Source organism: Corvus brachyrhynchos, unplaced genomic scaffold (genome assembly GCF_000691975.1).
Source record: "Corvus brachyrhynchos isolate BGI_N302 unplaced genomic scaffold, ASM69197v1 scaffold307, whole genome shotgun sequence".
NCBI lineage: Eukaryota > Metazoa > Chordata > Aves > Passeriformes > Corvidae > Corvus > Corvus brachyrhynchos.
Window position 1 is genome coordinate 4,294,870 of NW_008239288.1, and position 15,895 is coordinate 4,310,764.

The 15,895-nt window shown below is 42.8% G+C and overlaps 1 long non-coding RNA gene across 1 annotated transcript; it reads left to right on the plus strand.

The window, feature by feature from the left end:
• The first annotated feature begins 6,488 nt into the window (after nucleotides 1-6,488).
• Nucleotides 6,489-14,771, plus strand: LOC108448186. The gene is made up of 2 exons (XR_001863981.1): nucleotides 6,489-9,177; nucleotides 11,482-14,771. It is a non-coding gene; the product is annotated as an uncharacterized LOC108448186 (long non-coding RNA).
• The last annotated feature ends 1,124 nt before the right edge of the window (nucleotides 14,772-15,895 follow it).

Genomic DNA, 15,895 nt, shown 5'->3' on the forward strand with positions numbered 1-15,895 from the left:
CTGGCCTTGAACACTTCCAGGGATCCACAACTTCTCTGGACAACATATTCCATCAGTTTGTCACGCCTAGTGCTATGTCCCTTCCTGTAGAGCCTGTACCCAACTTCCCTTAGTTACGTGATGCTGCACTACTGCCAGCAATCACACAGTCCCCAAATAAACTGCTTTTCTGGAGCTTTGAAACTCATATGAACCATGTACACAGGTGGGGCTGCAAGGAATTTGGGGTCCAGTTGTCCTTTCTTCTGCTGAGCTGCTCTCTGGGAAGCAACAAATGAGTAAAGTCACTCACCAGTGCTTCTAGAGCCAAGCCCTAAGGGGTTAATTCCTCACTCCAAATTGCTGTGTGCCTCCTCACTGTGCATTCAGCTCATTTCTTGCTCTAACCTGTTGTCATCAGACATGCAAGAGAGCCACCACTTTAACAAGTTTTCTTTCTTAAAGAACCAAAATCATGAGGCAATCCCACTTCTTTTCCTCTGATTGTAGCACTGCATATTAGGCTCTGTTATTACATATTTTTCATGGATTCAGAAGAGAGAGGCAGGCTGTATCACAAACAGTCCCAGTGCCTGGAAGCTCCCCAAGCCATGCTGAGTCCTTCCTGGGTCTGAAACCTTGGGTTGGAGCCTCTTTTCGAGTGAACAGAGGAGAGGAGTTGTACTACATTTGCATTCTGCCTTTAACTGCTGTGAAGTACCTCACTCCTTGTTAGTCGTGTGCTCTGATATATTTTTCTTGGAGTGTGGGAAGTAGATGCCCAAAACCATCTGAGTATCTGAGCAGTAATATATACGCTTGCAATTACTGTTTTAAAAGGCTGAGAAAATAAGATTGAAGCAGATGTGCAAGTATTCTGGTCCTTATTTGCATAATATATCTGCCAGTCTATCCCCCTGTGTAACTCTGATGGCGGAGCAGTGCAAATCTTTAAATCTGACACAGGTTTGATCAGGGTGTTTTTTGCTCTGAAGACACGTCTTGCTTCATCATTCAGTGTTACTGCACTCTTGTCTCCTCTTCTACTGCTAACTCTCTTCTTCTTGCTCTGTTAATGTACTAAAAATCAAAAATACAGGATGCTCAAGGTCACATGACAACCTAGTGTCAAAGCTGGGATCTCAACTGAAGGACAGTTGTGTCCCTTGGCAGCCTTGAGGCTCTGCATGGAGCCCCTGCTCCTTCTCCCATAGATTCATTTAGGTTGGAAAAGATCTCAAAGGTCACCAAGTCCCATCATTAACCCAGCACTGCCCTGGCCACCACTAAATCATGTCCCCAAGTGCCACATCCATACAACTCTTAAATCTCTCCAGGAATAGTGACTCCACCACAACCCTGGACAGCCTGTGCTGGTATTTGACCATCCTTGCAATGAAGAAGTTTTTCCTGATATCCAACCTAAACCTCCCCTGGTGCAACTTGAGCCAGTTTCCTCTTGTCCTGTCCCTTGTTCCCTGGGAGCAAAGCCTGATGCCCACCTGGCTCAACATTCCTGTCAGGGAGTTGTGGGAAGTGTTTCAGTGTGAGTTGGGGGATTTTTTAAATCACCTCCTGTGTGGAGTTAATCAAACTTCCTCTTCCATTCCAGGTAAAATCAGCAAGTCTGGTGTTGGATGTAAGCAACAAAGCTATTTTTAGGGGCTGGGCCCTAGCACCAACATATCTATGTGCCAGAATAAGAAACAGCTTCCCTATTTGCATAGAAGAAAACAAAACTAATGGGAAAAAACATATCTGACAGAAACCTAGTGGCTCTGTGTAGCTGTAGCAAGTGCACTTTGCAGCCAGCCCAAAATAAACGCTCGAAATTAACCTGTTTATAGCGCAGGATGGGTGTCAGTAAGAGATGGTTACCCATTGGTGCTGCTGAGCATTGTGAGCTTTTACTGATTTCCAGAAAAACTCTACAAGGCTGAAGCTTTCAGCAAATTAAACTGGCAGATGCCAGTGGGGTCCTAGGAGAGGAGAAATGTGTGGCTCTTCTCACAGCCTGTACCAAGTTCTGCAAGCTTTTTCTCAGGAGGATCTGAGTGCCATAATGTTACATGGGGTCAAAAAAGCGGTGGGAAAAGCTCATGCAAGAAAAAGGCATTGAGGACAGTGAGATATGAAGAGGCTGAGTCTGGCTTGTAATACTTTAAGGAGCAAGTTGTTGGAAGAAAAAAGGAGTACTTGCAGAGGCTAACTCTGTGAAATACCACAAGGGATTTGAGCTTGACTTAGTGGTGGAGAGAAACTGCTGGCTCAGGACAGCATTTGGGCTGTTCTGGAAAAGGCAGTCCTGCACTACCCTACTTCCCTTCAGGAACAGCTTTGAGATCCTCAGAGCCTTGGGGCTAAAATGTGACTGGGCACTCTAGGGACCAACATCTTAAGCCAGATGGGTTATCTTAGCCAGGTAGGCTCTTCCACTCACTCCTCATTTCAGAAGGTCTCACCCAGCTCCAAATACTCCCCATTCAAGAAGTCCCAAAGGGAGGCCTCAGATGGTAACGCTGGAGGTGAGAGTGTTGCTGTCTCTACCTAGTTTTGTTCACTCATCAACCTGATTTTATGGATGGGAGGGGTTATTGTCTTCCACAAGAAATTTCACACACGTGATGGACGCTTTGCCAGGGGAAATTAGATTATATGTTCACACCATCCTCCACGGAATACACGGCCCTGATGCCAAACATTTGTTGCCAGATATTAAGGCGGGAGATCTCTTCTGCCAGGGGCATTATTAAACAGCACGGGGAGAGTTTTGCATCCAAAATCCACCTTAATATTGATGTGTTCATAGGAACAGATGTCTGCTTACTTCCTGCACAATGTGTTATCAGATTAGAGATTTTACAGCAACAGCCTTAATTAGAAGCATGTTATTATTCAGTACTAAAAGCCTCTTTTGGAGGTGTAAATCCCTGCAACACAGGGATGCAAACCTGCCTCCTCTCCAGTCCTTCTACTGTGAGCAAGAGATTTTTGCACTTCAGAGATACATTTATCCTTATTTTCGAGGTGGGACTGCACACTGGATTGAATCTGAGCTTGCCCAAGATGGGAGAGAAAATCAGTGTACAGCAGGGCAAGGAATTCAGATCCATGGCCAGGAAGGGCTGGGAATGCTCTGGGAGTTCCCTGTTGTTGAGTAAAGCAACCCCAGGTGTGGTGACAACTCTGCAGGGTTGGGATGGTAACAGTGAATTCTCCTCTCCAGGTGGGACTTCCCTGACTTTATTCTGTCCTTGCTGTGAGTATTAGAAAGCTGCTTTCTATCACCTGTTCTTTCAGTCTCTGCAGTTATGCTTCTTTGCTTTCTTTCAAAGAACAGTCTCCGGAAGAAAATCCGGCGATGCAAATGGTGGGGAAAAGGGTAGAAGGGAGAGACATTTAACACCAACTAATTCTGTAGGGTAGGGAATAGTGGGTTTTAGCTTGAATAAGAAGCCTTTTTTTGTGTGTGTCCCAGTTGAAAAGATTTCAAGGCAGGAAAAGTAATTTCCTTGCTTGTTCTACAGCACCTATTAGCCAGTAGCTCTAATGTCATTTAGTGCCTCTAGACATGACCAAAATACAAACTTCAAGTCATTTTTGTTTCTCTTTAAAAACATCAGCACATGGCACATGGGTACAAAGACCATGAGGAAAGTTGAAGAAATGCACCAGGTGACTTGGCCAACTTCTTTTTTTGTTCACTCATCTTTCTGTGGGAAGGTTTGCCTGTTTGTAGCACAGTATTTTGTAAGAAACTGCTTTTAGTTACAAAGGATTTCAGATGGACATGTGTAAAAGAAGAAGGTTCTACTTCTCAAATGAGTTTTTAGTTCAGATTTCCTTCCAGTGCTCATTTTCTCAAATTCAAAAATGCCTTTCCATCTAAAAGAAAAATAAATCCTTTTGACCTTAAGGAATTTATTTGCTGTTCTAAAACACAGCACAACTGAATGTCAAGAAAACAAAACAAATAAAAACTTACTTGAGAGTGAACACCAAAAATACCAAGAGAAGGAGTCATAAAAAATATTTCTGGAGATGTTCTGCAAAATGTCTTGATTGAATTTGATATCTGAAACAACCTGGGATCAGCAGAAATTGTCTGAGCATTTACCACTCTAAGGTGACATCAAGAAAAGAGGGTCCAAGCATTGCACGTTGTGTCTGGGTGAGAAGATGGGAATATTCCTTGGAGGGAGAAACATTTGCAACCCTGTGGGAGCCAACCTCGGTTTGAAGGTAAAAGGTTCCTCTAAGTTTGAGGAGGAGAAAAGCCTGGCATGACCTTTTGTCAGAAGGGAAACACTTCCCAGATATTTCCCACATGGACTTTCCAGTGCCAGCACATAAAGACCAGGAGCAAGTTCCAAGGAAGCATTTGAGACATCCAGCCAAGAATGAGGCAGAGTTTGTCATCTCCATTAGACTGTGATCCTGCAAAGGTCTCTTTTTTCCTGAGGCTGCATAGGCTTGGTAGATGCTCTGCTTTTCTGGACTTTGCCCAGTGCTCCTGGCACCTATACCGAGGTGCAGGTCCAAGGAATGGCTCCATATGGAACCAGGTGAGCCTGCAAAGAGCTCATAGGGAGGTCTGAAGGCTTCATGGAAACAGATATCCTGATCGAGAGCTGAACTGGTGGCCGGAGCAGAGCCAGCTCTGGTCTCAGGGTATGGTTTATCTCCACAAGTTATCTCTTGCTGTGATTATCACAGCAAGCTGGACTTCATTTCTTCACTGGCAAGTTTCCAAACCCTGCTGTGTTTTTCTTGGAAACATTAAGATTCAGTGCTTACATTGGCTGAGTCCTTGGAAGGATCCTGTCTCTCCTCTCAAAAACCATCTAAGATGTGCTGTTTATTTGATTTTCTTTTCTTTTTATTAATCCAAACTGGTTTCTTATTCCAAATCTGTAATGACCCTGGTAGCTCCCTTACAAATGCACTGGCACTTTATAATTAGCCTGGAAGGAAAGTTGGGTTGTCTTAGACTTTGAGAAGAAGTTTGTCCATTTGAATAGTATTTAGAATGCATTTACATTTCCAAAATGTCTTCAAATGACTTCACAGATGCCAGAAAATCATCGGCTGTATCATCTTCCTTCTGACTCCTGCTCTTCGTGCAGAAGCGGTGTGAGGAGCAGCATCACTTCCCCTCATCCTGGAACTAGAGGAAAACAGAAGCTGGTGGTTTCTCTGCTGGCCTTGTGCTAAATTCTCCTTTCAGAAGTGCTGAATGGCCTCACCTCCCACCAAAGTCAAGGCAAGGTGAAGATGCTCAGCCCCTTTGCTGGATCAACTCCCTGGTTTCCAAGGCAACTGTTCTTGGGTGAGATTTAATGAGAAGGTGAGGACAACCACAAGGCCCTTTGAACAGGCAGGGGAACATAGAGCTCACAGAAATTATTGTGCTTTTTAAGGGAAAAGGACAGGCAGGTGGACTGAATGGACAATAAATTACCTGACATTTTAATGGGTTAACATGATATTGCAGAAAATGACCTGAATAAAGTGGCTCAATCCCTGTGGAGAAAAGTAAAATAAAATAGGCATAATGGAAAGAGGGCCCATAAAAGGCTGAAATGGGGGTTTGTTCAAACTGTCTGAATGGAAGCGAAAGGAGCAAGTTACAACCCTTGTTACAGCCTCTTAGCAGCAGTTGGTCTGAAAATGAATTGGAAAAAAATGTACCTGTGATAACCTGACATAGCAAAGCTGGTTGGGTAAGCTCCATAAAACACAGCCTTTATAAAAGTGCCACAAATCAGAAGCTATTTGCAAGAGATTTTACAGCACAGGCAACAGGTGCTTCTTGTTCTAATGTCAAGCAGTGTCACCTGTTACAAGAAAAGTGGAATTGTTGCTTGTACCCTAAATGTCTCAGATCATGTTTATGCTGTCTCATGCATTTCTTCACCCTAGAATTTTCCAGGTTTATTATAAGATGAGTAGGCTTAACTTTTAACATCAAGACAAGAAAGATCTTGTGAAAATAAAGACCTATCTATCCTGTGAGTGGTGCAGGAGAGTTAAGGAAATATAGACTCCTGATTCTACAAGAAATACTGACATTTTAATAATTTTCCAATTGTAATCATTCACCTTTTTCACGAGGATAAAGTCTGAGCCTTTTCAATTTAGTAATAGATACCTTCTTTATTTAAAGTCAATCTTGACATGAAAGTAGCTCTGTCCACCCCATCTCAAAAGGTTTGAGCAAACTGTAAGAGTGATTGATTCTAACCTTAGTAATAATGATTTTATGATTTTGAAAACTCTATTTTGGGGAGATGAAGGGAGGAGAGTCATGTAAGATCAACTTAGAGGGGAAGAGAAACATTTTTTTAAATTAATTAAGAGATGTTTAAAGTCAAAATATTTTGTGTGGCTAATGGGGCATTTTTAATGATTTTTGTAACACTTTTAAATGAAGCACTGGCACTTTCAGACTTGAAAACAACTATTTCACAACAGAAAAGGAGGAATATTTACTTTCAAAAATGCTGAAATAAAATGTTCTAACTGGTGCATGGCTGGAAAAATTTTAAAAATAAGGGAATTTTTGACAGTAAGCTCTTCATCAATTCCTCCTAATCAGAAATAATTCCAGCCCTGTTGCCACCCTCTGCTACCCTGGAATTAGGTTTCAGTGAATGAAATGTCTACCGAGCTTTAAATAAAATTAGGAGCTTCACCCTCATGACAAAAAGACATTAAACCATTATAAGGACAACTACAGATCCAGTCTGCCCGGTGATAAACACAAATTTTGGGGAGAATGGTAAATATTGTGGCACCCTGAGCCAACAGCAGACTTATCCAACTACAGTTTCCAACTAAGAGCCACAGTCCTGCACAGGTTAAACCTCTGGGTGCTGCCAGGGTGAAATAAGAGCAAAGATGGAGATGAAGAAACAACTTTTTTGATTGTTCTGGTGACTCTGGAACCATTTAGCCCAGGTAGGATGTCCCCTTCTCTGCTTCACAGGCAGACCCAGAATACCTGGAGGCTCCTGCAGGCTTCAATGCCCTGCCTTTCAATTTGCAGGCCAGGCTTTACCTCCTTGTTTTCAATTTGATATTTCATCCATTTTTATGAAGGGCTCCTTGTTACCAGTTCCACAGAGGGTGTCACGCTTTAATACAGTCATTGCAGGGAAAGAAGTGGAGAACAGTTCTCCGTTCAAACACAGTCCTGAAGGTCACAATTTTAGCATCTGTGAAATGCTTTTTGGCCTTGTCAGCATTTTTTTGCTCATGCTCCTTTATGGATGACTTTAAAATGGTGTCTGAACCATAAAGTTCTCCCAGTGTTTAATCTCATCGAGTATTTTCTTGGATGCTGTAGCCAAGATCACTGGACTAATTCAGCTTGCAAAGTACTACTGGGAAGGAGTATTTATGGTAGTCCCAGCAAGGACAACCAAATTGGCTGTAGCAAGCAGCCAGCCCGGAGAAGAAATAAAATGAGGGAGCGAGATAATTTGGAACAAAATGTAAAAGACACACAAATCATTTAATAAAGGTTTTCCCCGGAGGAAACTTTCCAAGCAGCTGAACACCAGGACAGCTGAGAGGAATGAGGTCAATTGTGTTTAGACACAATGTGTACATTTTATTTTTTAAAATGATCATCATTTGTCAAACTTTATGGGCCAGGTTCTTTCCTCAGATTAGCTGATACTGGAATTTAACTCATTACAATAAGGTTTTGTCTTTAGTAGACAGGAAGGTGGAGAGAGTGATTTATTTCAAGGAAACCATAAAATATTCACTGAGGTGGAATGGTATTGTCTAGAACTGTGAAATTAAGATGGAGTATAAACAGGCAGCAGGATGGAATAACACTGCTTTCCTAAGAAGTGTAGCAAACAAACAACAAATACCTCTAATTCTTAATCAGGAGCCTGGGCTAGAGAACTCTCTTGCACATAAGTTCAGCATTACATATTTTACATTCTTCTCCAGGCACACATAATAGAGGAATTGGAGTCCAGAGGTACAAGAGGTAAAGGGAACAAATGCCCTCATTCTCAGAATAAAAATGTCTTTTCCATTTGCAGTGTAAAGGGAGCATGTGAAGACACAGCTCTCCTGCAGATGTAGCCCTGAGTAGATCTGGTCACATGTCCAGTGCTGACTCAGTGCCGTGCCTGAGGCACCATAGTTTGATGTGAGCTGAAGATCAACCCTGGAACTAATTGACAGGGAAAAGAAGAGTGTTCGAGATGTTAAGACTTACTTTTTTCCTAATTTTTTGGAAAAATTCATTCATTTTTTTCTCTAAGCTGCTTTTATATTTCATTAACCTAATAATAAACTCTGAATAAGAAAAAAACCCCAACAACCAGAGCTGAAGCTTATTCATCCCCTCTGAAGCTGAGATAACACAATCTGCAGCAGAAAGCACAGTGGTATTCATGAGACAGCTCTGCTGCAAGATTCCAGCATGATTTTATCCTTTCTGGTTTGCATCTTCCTCAATGGCCCCTCCTCTACAATGAAAACAAATCAAGTTTATTTTTGCCATCCAGAATATGTGGGATCATATCCATACACATGCACTGGGACAATCACAGAATGGCTTTGATTGGAAAGGACCTTGAAGACCCTCCAGTTCCAACCCCTGCCATGGGCAGAGACACCTTCCACTATTTCAGGTTTCTCCAAGACCCATCCAGCCTGGCCTTGGACACTTCCAGGAATGGGGCAGCCACAGCTTCTCTGGATAATCTGTTCCAAGGCCTCGCCACCCTCACAGGGAAGAAATTCTTTGATCTTGGCAAGCAACATTTGACAAGTTTATGACACGGATATATGGATGGACTGGACCCCACAACGCCCACCAGAAGGATCAGGCCATGGAGAGTGGGATCTGCCCTTCCCAGCAGTGACCTGTCCCTGCACAAGTAGAGACATTTCAGCAAGAGGGTCTTCATGTCCCTGGAAATTGTTCAGTGGAGAGAGGAAGAGCTGTGAAATATGGAACAGACAAAGCCAGAGCATGGCTGGGACTCATTTGCTGCAAATTTTCCTCCTTTCTGGGCCACCAGGAAACAGCCAGTGAGAGTCACTTTAATTAAAGAGGCTTTGCTGCCCATAAATCACATGGACATTCATGGGAAGGGGTAAAACTCCTTAAAGAACCATGGTTTTGCCGGTTTCTTCTTGGAGTAGCATGGCCAAAGTGGCATCAAGGTAAGTTTGCGTTTGGCACAGAGCGTGAACTCTGACGGAAAACCACGGAGAAGGGAAGGGTTCTCACAGGGAAGAAATGAAAGCAAACAACGTCACTCCAAATGCACATCCTCCTGTTATCCCCTTGCCCACTGCCTTGTTGAACACATTGTGTGTGTGTGCGTTTTCTCTTTGAGGCCGATTTTTATTTAATGCCACAAAGATGTGCTGCTTGGAGAGAATCCTTTGAACGTTTAATTAGGGATGAGGGGGGTACTCTCTCCCTCTGCCCACAGTCTCAGAGCTTACACTGGGGTGTGCCAGCTTCCCCAGGCACTGGGGGGAATAAGGATACTCTTGAGACTGTGAAATGAAAGCAAAGCAATCCAGGCAGCCTCAGATCTGCACCCGCACCAAGTTGCTGAGAAACAGCAGTTTAGCTATGCTGATTTTTTTTCTTTTTAATTGACATAGCCCTACATCCTTTGATCTTTGAAGGGCATGTTTATCCAACATTGTTCAGTGCAGCTATACTGCTTCTGGTTACAAATTGTGGGAGTCATGTTCTGTTTCAGTGAAACAATAGGATTTAATTATTAGCAGCCTTCAAAGACAAATACAGGGCTCAGAGTCTTCTCTGGTTACAAGGCCAGAGCAGCAGATCACTGGTTGGGAGCAATAGAGTTAACAGTCTTGTTTACATTTTTCTGGGGGAAAGGATTTCACTTCCTAATTTTAAATTCACTTTTCATATTTTCTGTATTTGTAAAAAAAAAAACAAAAAAAACCATAATCAACACTAAATGAGAAGCTTGATTGGATTTCATTTAAAGGTGAAATTTATTAAAGGTTGGTGTTCCTTATGAAATGCATGTATTGTGTTTGGGTGCTAAATACAGGAATAGAGGGGACAGTTGCTGTCAGGAAGTCAAACAAGGTGATCAAAATGGTTATTCTGGGCTTCAAAGATGGGAAGAACATTAATTAAAAACTTTAGAAATTCTGCTTAAAGAGGAAGGTACTGACATACTCTATTCAGAGGAGTAACTCACCACAAAATTATTGTAGGCATAAAATTAAGCCACCCACATGTGATGGATCCTCCATTACTGGAGATTTTAAAAACAGGCAAGGTAAAGAGCTTCCAGGAGCAGTTTTGGAAGGGCCCTCCTACCGTGGATGTGTGGGTACAGATTTCTACAGTAAAGCTTGACTCAGGTTCCCCATCATAAACAGGCTTTGCATGTCATGATAACCCAAGGAGTATCAGCTTTTACTGCTAATAATTGTAGTTCCTAATCATTTAGGCATATGTGTCATTTCAAGCACAAGATGTGATCAGTTTATGGCCCAGTGACAATTCAATTAATGATAAATCATCTTAGATGTCAGTCTCTGGAGAAGTGTGTGTTTTCCCTGTGTCTATGGCTACTAAAGATAGAGGTAGTCTAGACTAAAATCCCACTAAAGAAAGTGAGATTAATCTGTATCTTAGTTTACAAATTATTTTTTCCAACTAATTTTTACTTGAAAGTTTTTATCAATAATCTGCTTATTGTCTTTCATTTATTTTCCTTTTTCTCTTAATGAAGCAAGGGCTGAAGACACCAAATGAGGAGCACAGAATATGAGATAAAGCACAATAAAACAAAAAGAACTATAAAAGTTCCTTAACTCAGAAATGGGGCTATTTTACATTAATATTTCATTTAACTGGAGCTTTTGGAATAAGTAATTTTGTCCTTTCACCATCCTGCTGTGATAATAACGCAGAGTGAGGAGAGAGGTGTTCTCTCTAGAGGTCAGAGTTCATCATCCTCATCACAGAGCCCAGCAAGGACTTTGTCCATGAGTTCAGGGACTCATTCTAACCCGATTTTCACCACTGAGTGGCACCCAATACTACACCTTAAAGGGTAAGAGAAAAGCAAGACAAGAAGCTTGTCTGGAAAAACCTGGTGTGGAGTGTAACCAAACTGGGAAAATCAGAAAAAAGTGAGCAAAGTCATGGAAATCAAAGAATTTGCACCTAGTACAAACCTCAGTTTCTGTGACTGGTGACACCAAAGGTGAAAAGAATGGCAAGTATCAGGTAGAGGAAGGTGATAAAGCTTTGAAGTTCCTGTGGTCAACTGAGAATTACCATGTGTTTGCTGGTTCACACAGGCCTTTCCTCTCTATGCTGAGTTGTGTTCTCAGTTTATAGGGTTTGGTCTTGATGATGAAGGTTAGACATGATCTTGGAGGTCTTTTCCAACCTTAATGATTCTATGGCTCTATGAAGTTTTTGTTTGGGTTTGTTTGTTTTTTTTTTTTTGTTTCCAGCTGAGAGACACAAGAAACTGTTGAGCTTGCTGCTTTTTTAGTTTGACTGAGAGCAGGAACAGAAGTCTGGGCACCAAAGTATGCAGGAGGAGCAAGATCTGACGTGTCTGGGTCTTCAGGATGGTAAGTAGCTAACAAAGGGTTATTTCTATATCATCATATTAAGCATAGGTGTTTAATTTCCACTGAGACGAGCACCTTTCCCAATTCCTTCTTCATCTCTGGAAATCCTTGGACATGTTTGAAGATATCACATAGCATAGTGTCCTGTTCTGGGATTAGTCCCACTGACCTGCTGGGTTAGAGGAAATCAGGTTAAAGTAAATCAGGTAATTAAGACCCCAATCCACTGAGATTCTTTACTCATTAGCTGCCCAAAGCCTGGTCCAGCAATTAACATTGTATTCCCAATACAGCCACCAGAGCAAACCATGCCAGGGATTTTATTTTAACACACTGAGAAGGTTCCCATATTGCTGTCACACCCAGCCTCCACATTTCTGTTTCAGGAGGTGAAATCCTCAAATCAGCATTCATGGTTTGGGCTGCAATTCCGTGGCAGAAGACAGGATAAAACTTGGAGATAAGCAAAATCCCCAATCGTATTTATTGCCGTGAAACCACAGCTGGACGATGTCTGGGTTCTGCTTGGTCAGGCTTTTCTTTATTGTGTGTTTTGTCTTAGTGGAGTCCTGTGACACAAACCAGCCTCATTCCACACAGCATCTCTCATAATCCCCGTCCCCAGTGACATTATCATAGTGGAGATTACAGCAACAGGCAGTGTTGCTGTTTCAAACACTTCCAGTCATTTTCCCACCCTGACTTTTGATTCCTGTTGTTTGTGCTGGGATTGCTCTGCGTGTGTCAGGCTGTGGAATCTCACAGCGTGATGATTGTTCTCAGTGGATTACACCAGCTCACAGATCTGTGCTCAGTCCCTATCACACATTTGCCAACAGGATCGTGGGCAGGCGAATCAATCCTAAATCTCATTAATTTCAGTGCTCAAAAATCTTGCAAAATTTGGCTTTTGGGGACAAAGCACCCTATGAAATTTTAAGCACCTACCTGAGGATATTATTTCTGAAAATACCTCTCTGCTGCTGGAGAAAACAACTATTTTCAGAGGCCAGTGCAAACTACGCAAGAGATCACTGTCCTCTTGGTCTCTGAGTGTGCTTTGCACACCAGATATGCACCTACAGTCTGGTACACAAAGCTAAATGGAAAGAAAATGGAAAGAAAATGTGGGGTTTTCCCTCAGAATTCATCCTAGTTTTAGATTACTGAAGGGTCTGGAGCACCAGGAGCAGCTGAGGGGGTTGGGGGGGCTCAACCTGGGGAAAAGGAGGCTCAAGGGGGATCTTTGGCTCTGCACAAGTCCCTGACAGGGGGGGGCAGCTGGGCAAGGGTTTGGGGTCTGCTCCCAGAGAGCAAGGGAGGACAAGAGGAAAGATCCTCAAGTTGTGCCAGGGAGGTTGGGATGGGATTTTAGGAAAAAATTCTTCACAAAAAGGGTTTCCAAGCATTGGAACTGGCTGTTCAGGGAAGTGGTGGAATCACCAACCCTGGAGGGATTTGAATAAGCCATGCAGATGTGGTGTTTAGAGATATGGTTTAGTGGTGGGTTTGGCAGTGCCGGGGGAATGGGTGGACTCGAGGTTTTTAGAGGTCTTTTCCAGCCTTAATAGTTCTATGATTATGTGAAACGGGAAGGTTGAGAAATCCCTGACACCTCTTGCAGTCACTGAGAATGTGGAGGGGAGCTCAGCTCAGCTTGGACACCCATCCTCAACTCCTTTTAGGCAGCTGAAGAGAACCCAACCACATGGCAATTAATACTTTCATTAGGATCAGCCTGAGCAAATACTGAGGCAAAATACACTGCTCTGCCTGAAAGGCTTCAATCTCAGTTGGCATCAACGTCAGTGTGCAGAATTGTTTGTGCTGGATCACGGACAAAGTTATCAAGAAGCCAAATTCAAAGAAATGAATGGAGCTGGGCTGGGAGCAGGAAGAAGGCACTGGGTATTTTTGCAGGCTAAAGACAATTGCTTTAATTATACCCACTTACAAAAAAAAAAAAAAAAAAAAAAAAAGAAACGTTGCTGAGAAACACTCTCTTTCAGGCTTTTGTTTTCCAAACCTAAATAATGATTTTCATGTTCATTGACAAGCTTCATTAGCTGGAATTAGAGGGTATTTCTTACACACTCTCCTGTTCCCCCATCCCCAGTACATTGTCCATCAAGGAACAAGGGCAGAGAGATGTTTGAGATTCCTGTGCCAGCATCTCGATGGGAAAAATAGAAGTGTGCTTTTCCTGGAGAATGAATACCTGCGATGACTTACACAAAAAAATAGCAAACACCCAATAAAATGAACTAAAGAGAAGAAAGGAATATCCTGAGATAATTTGGTGGGGGGTGAACTTAGCCCAACAGCAGGAAAAAATTACTAAGACCTTTGTCTTTGCCATACAGTGAAATGTGAACTGTGTCTAATTACAATCACTTTGGGGGTTTTTTATGGGGTCGTTTAGCCGGCATCCATCCCCTCGTGCTGACGGACAGTTTACACTATCCCAGCAGCATCTCTTTGCGGCAGGGAAGGAAGGGATTGCGGTGCCAAACGCTGAGTAAATGTCTGCTGCCCTCCTGTGTACATCCGCAAAAAGACACACGCCAGGATGCCAGAGCCCTGGATTTGTCTCCCAAGACGTCCAGCTCCCGGGGGAGCGGCTGGCGTGGAGTGTCTGTTACGTATTTACCCGTGATTTGTGTCGCTGATTCATCCTCGAGTTGATCCAGGTTTCTGCTAATGGATCTGGGCCCTTGTTCTCCCACCATCTGCTTGTTGTATCCGCCGCTCGCCGTGTGTTTAGATGCCATTTGTTGCTCCATGTGTGCAGTGGGGAGAAGGGCGGTGGAGGGAAGGGATGCTGTTCTGGATTGTGTTCGGCGAGAGCAGCCGCAGTAAGGGTGGGTTTGGAGCCAGCACCGTCAGCCTCGAGTTGTCCAGAGGGCTTTTTCCCTGGGGGAATGGGCAGCAATTTCCATCAGGACACTGATAAAGCACAGAGAACACCCACCCAAGGCAGTTGTGACCTCTCCACTGCTGAAGGTGTTTTTTTAAAAACACTTCAGGTCATATTTTCAGGAACTGCTTAAATGGAATTCACCCTTCCCTGGAGAAGCAGGTGGTTCACAGCATCACTGCCCCTCAGCCCTGTTCCCTGAGATTTGTCTGTGATTGTTTACTTGCAACACAATTAAATGGAACCTGAATGTTCTGCGTGTTCATTTCTCTGCACAAAGTTCCCTGCTTACCTAAGCACAGATCAGGGTTTAGGGTGAGTGCTTTGATGGTGATTATTTGGTATGTTATTCTTAGCATTTGTAAGAAAATAACATAATGTCCAAAAATACTATGCCAGCGAAAATGCCTCTTAGACCTTATGAAATCTACGATATATATTCATTTGCTGCATCCTTTCAGTACTTAAATGGGGCTTATGAAAAACAGGGAGAGTGAATTTTTACATGGACAGATATGGGACAACAGGGAAGTAAAAGAGGAGATATTTAGATTCGAAATTAAGAAGAAATTCTTCCCTGTGAGGGTGGGGAGGCCCTGGCACAGGTTGCCCAGAGAAGCTGTGGCTGCCCCTGGAACCCTGGAAGTGTCCAAGGCCAGGGTGGACAGGGCTTGGAGCAACTTGGAATAGTGGAAGGTGTCCCTGCCCATGGTGAGGGTTGGAACTGGATGTTTTCTAAGGTCACTTCCAACCCAAATCATTCTATGATTCTGTGATATTTTTCTGGATAAACACCCATACACAAAAAACATTGCATTACACGATGCAAAACAAATCTCTTTGCTCCCTATTGCTTTCTGAACATGGGGGAAATGTCTTTTATTCAAGACACCTCCCTTCTGCATGGTTTCAGCTTTGGAAGGTGAGCAGATTTGAAGAGTTAATTATAAAGGTCCTGTTTGAGGAGCGTGAGACCAAATCTTGTTCTCAGACGTGCCACCCCTCTTGGTTTCAGCTGAGTGATTTCAATAGGAAATCCAGTCATGCAGGTGTAATCAGGGAAAAGAAAAGCACAGCCTAAGGGTTCAACAGTCCTAAAATATCCTTAAAAATGATGACGGGTGAAAAATCCCAAAACCAGTAAACCTGGGAACCTAGGTTTTCCTGTTTGTTCCTGTGTGGTTGGGATAAATTCAAGTGTTTCATCACAAATACATCTAAAATGAAAATAAAACTAAATCTGCACTTTTATTTTATTTTATTTTGGTCTCAAAATTTGTGGGTTAGAGGGATTTCTTTATAAAATAATTGTTTACATGGCAGAGCTCTGCAATACACCCAGACCTGGCAGTTTGATCCATGCATTTCCTGAGC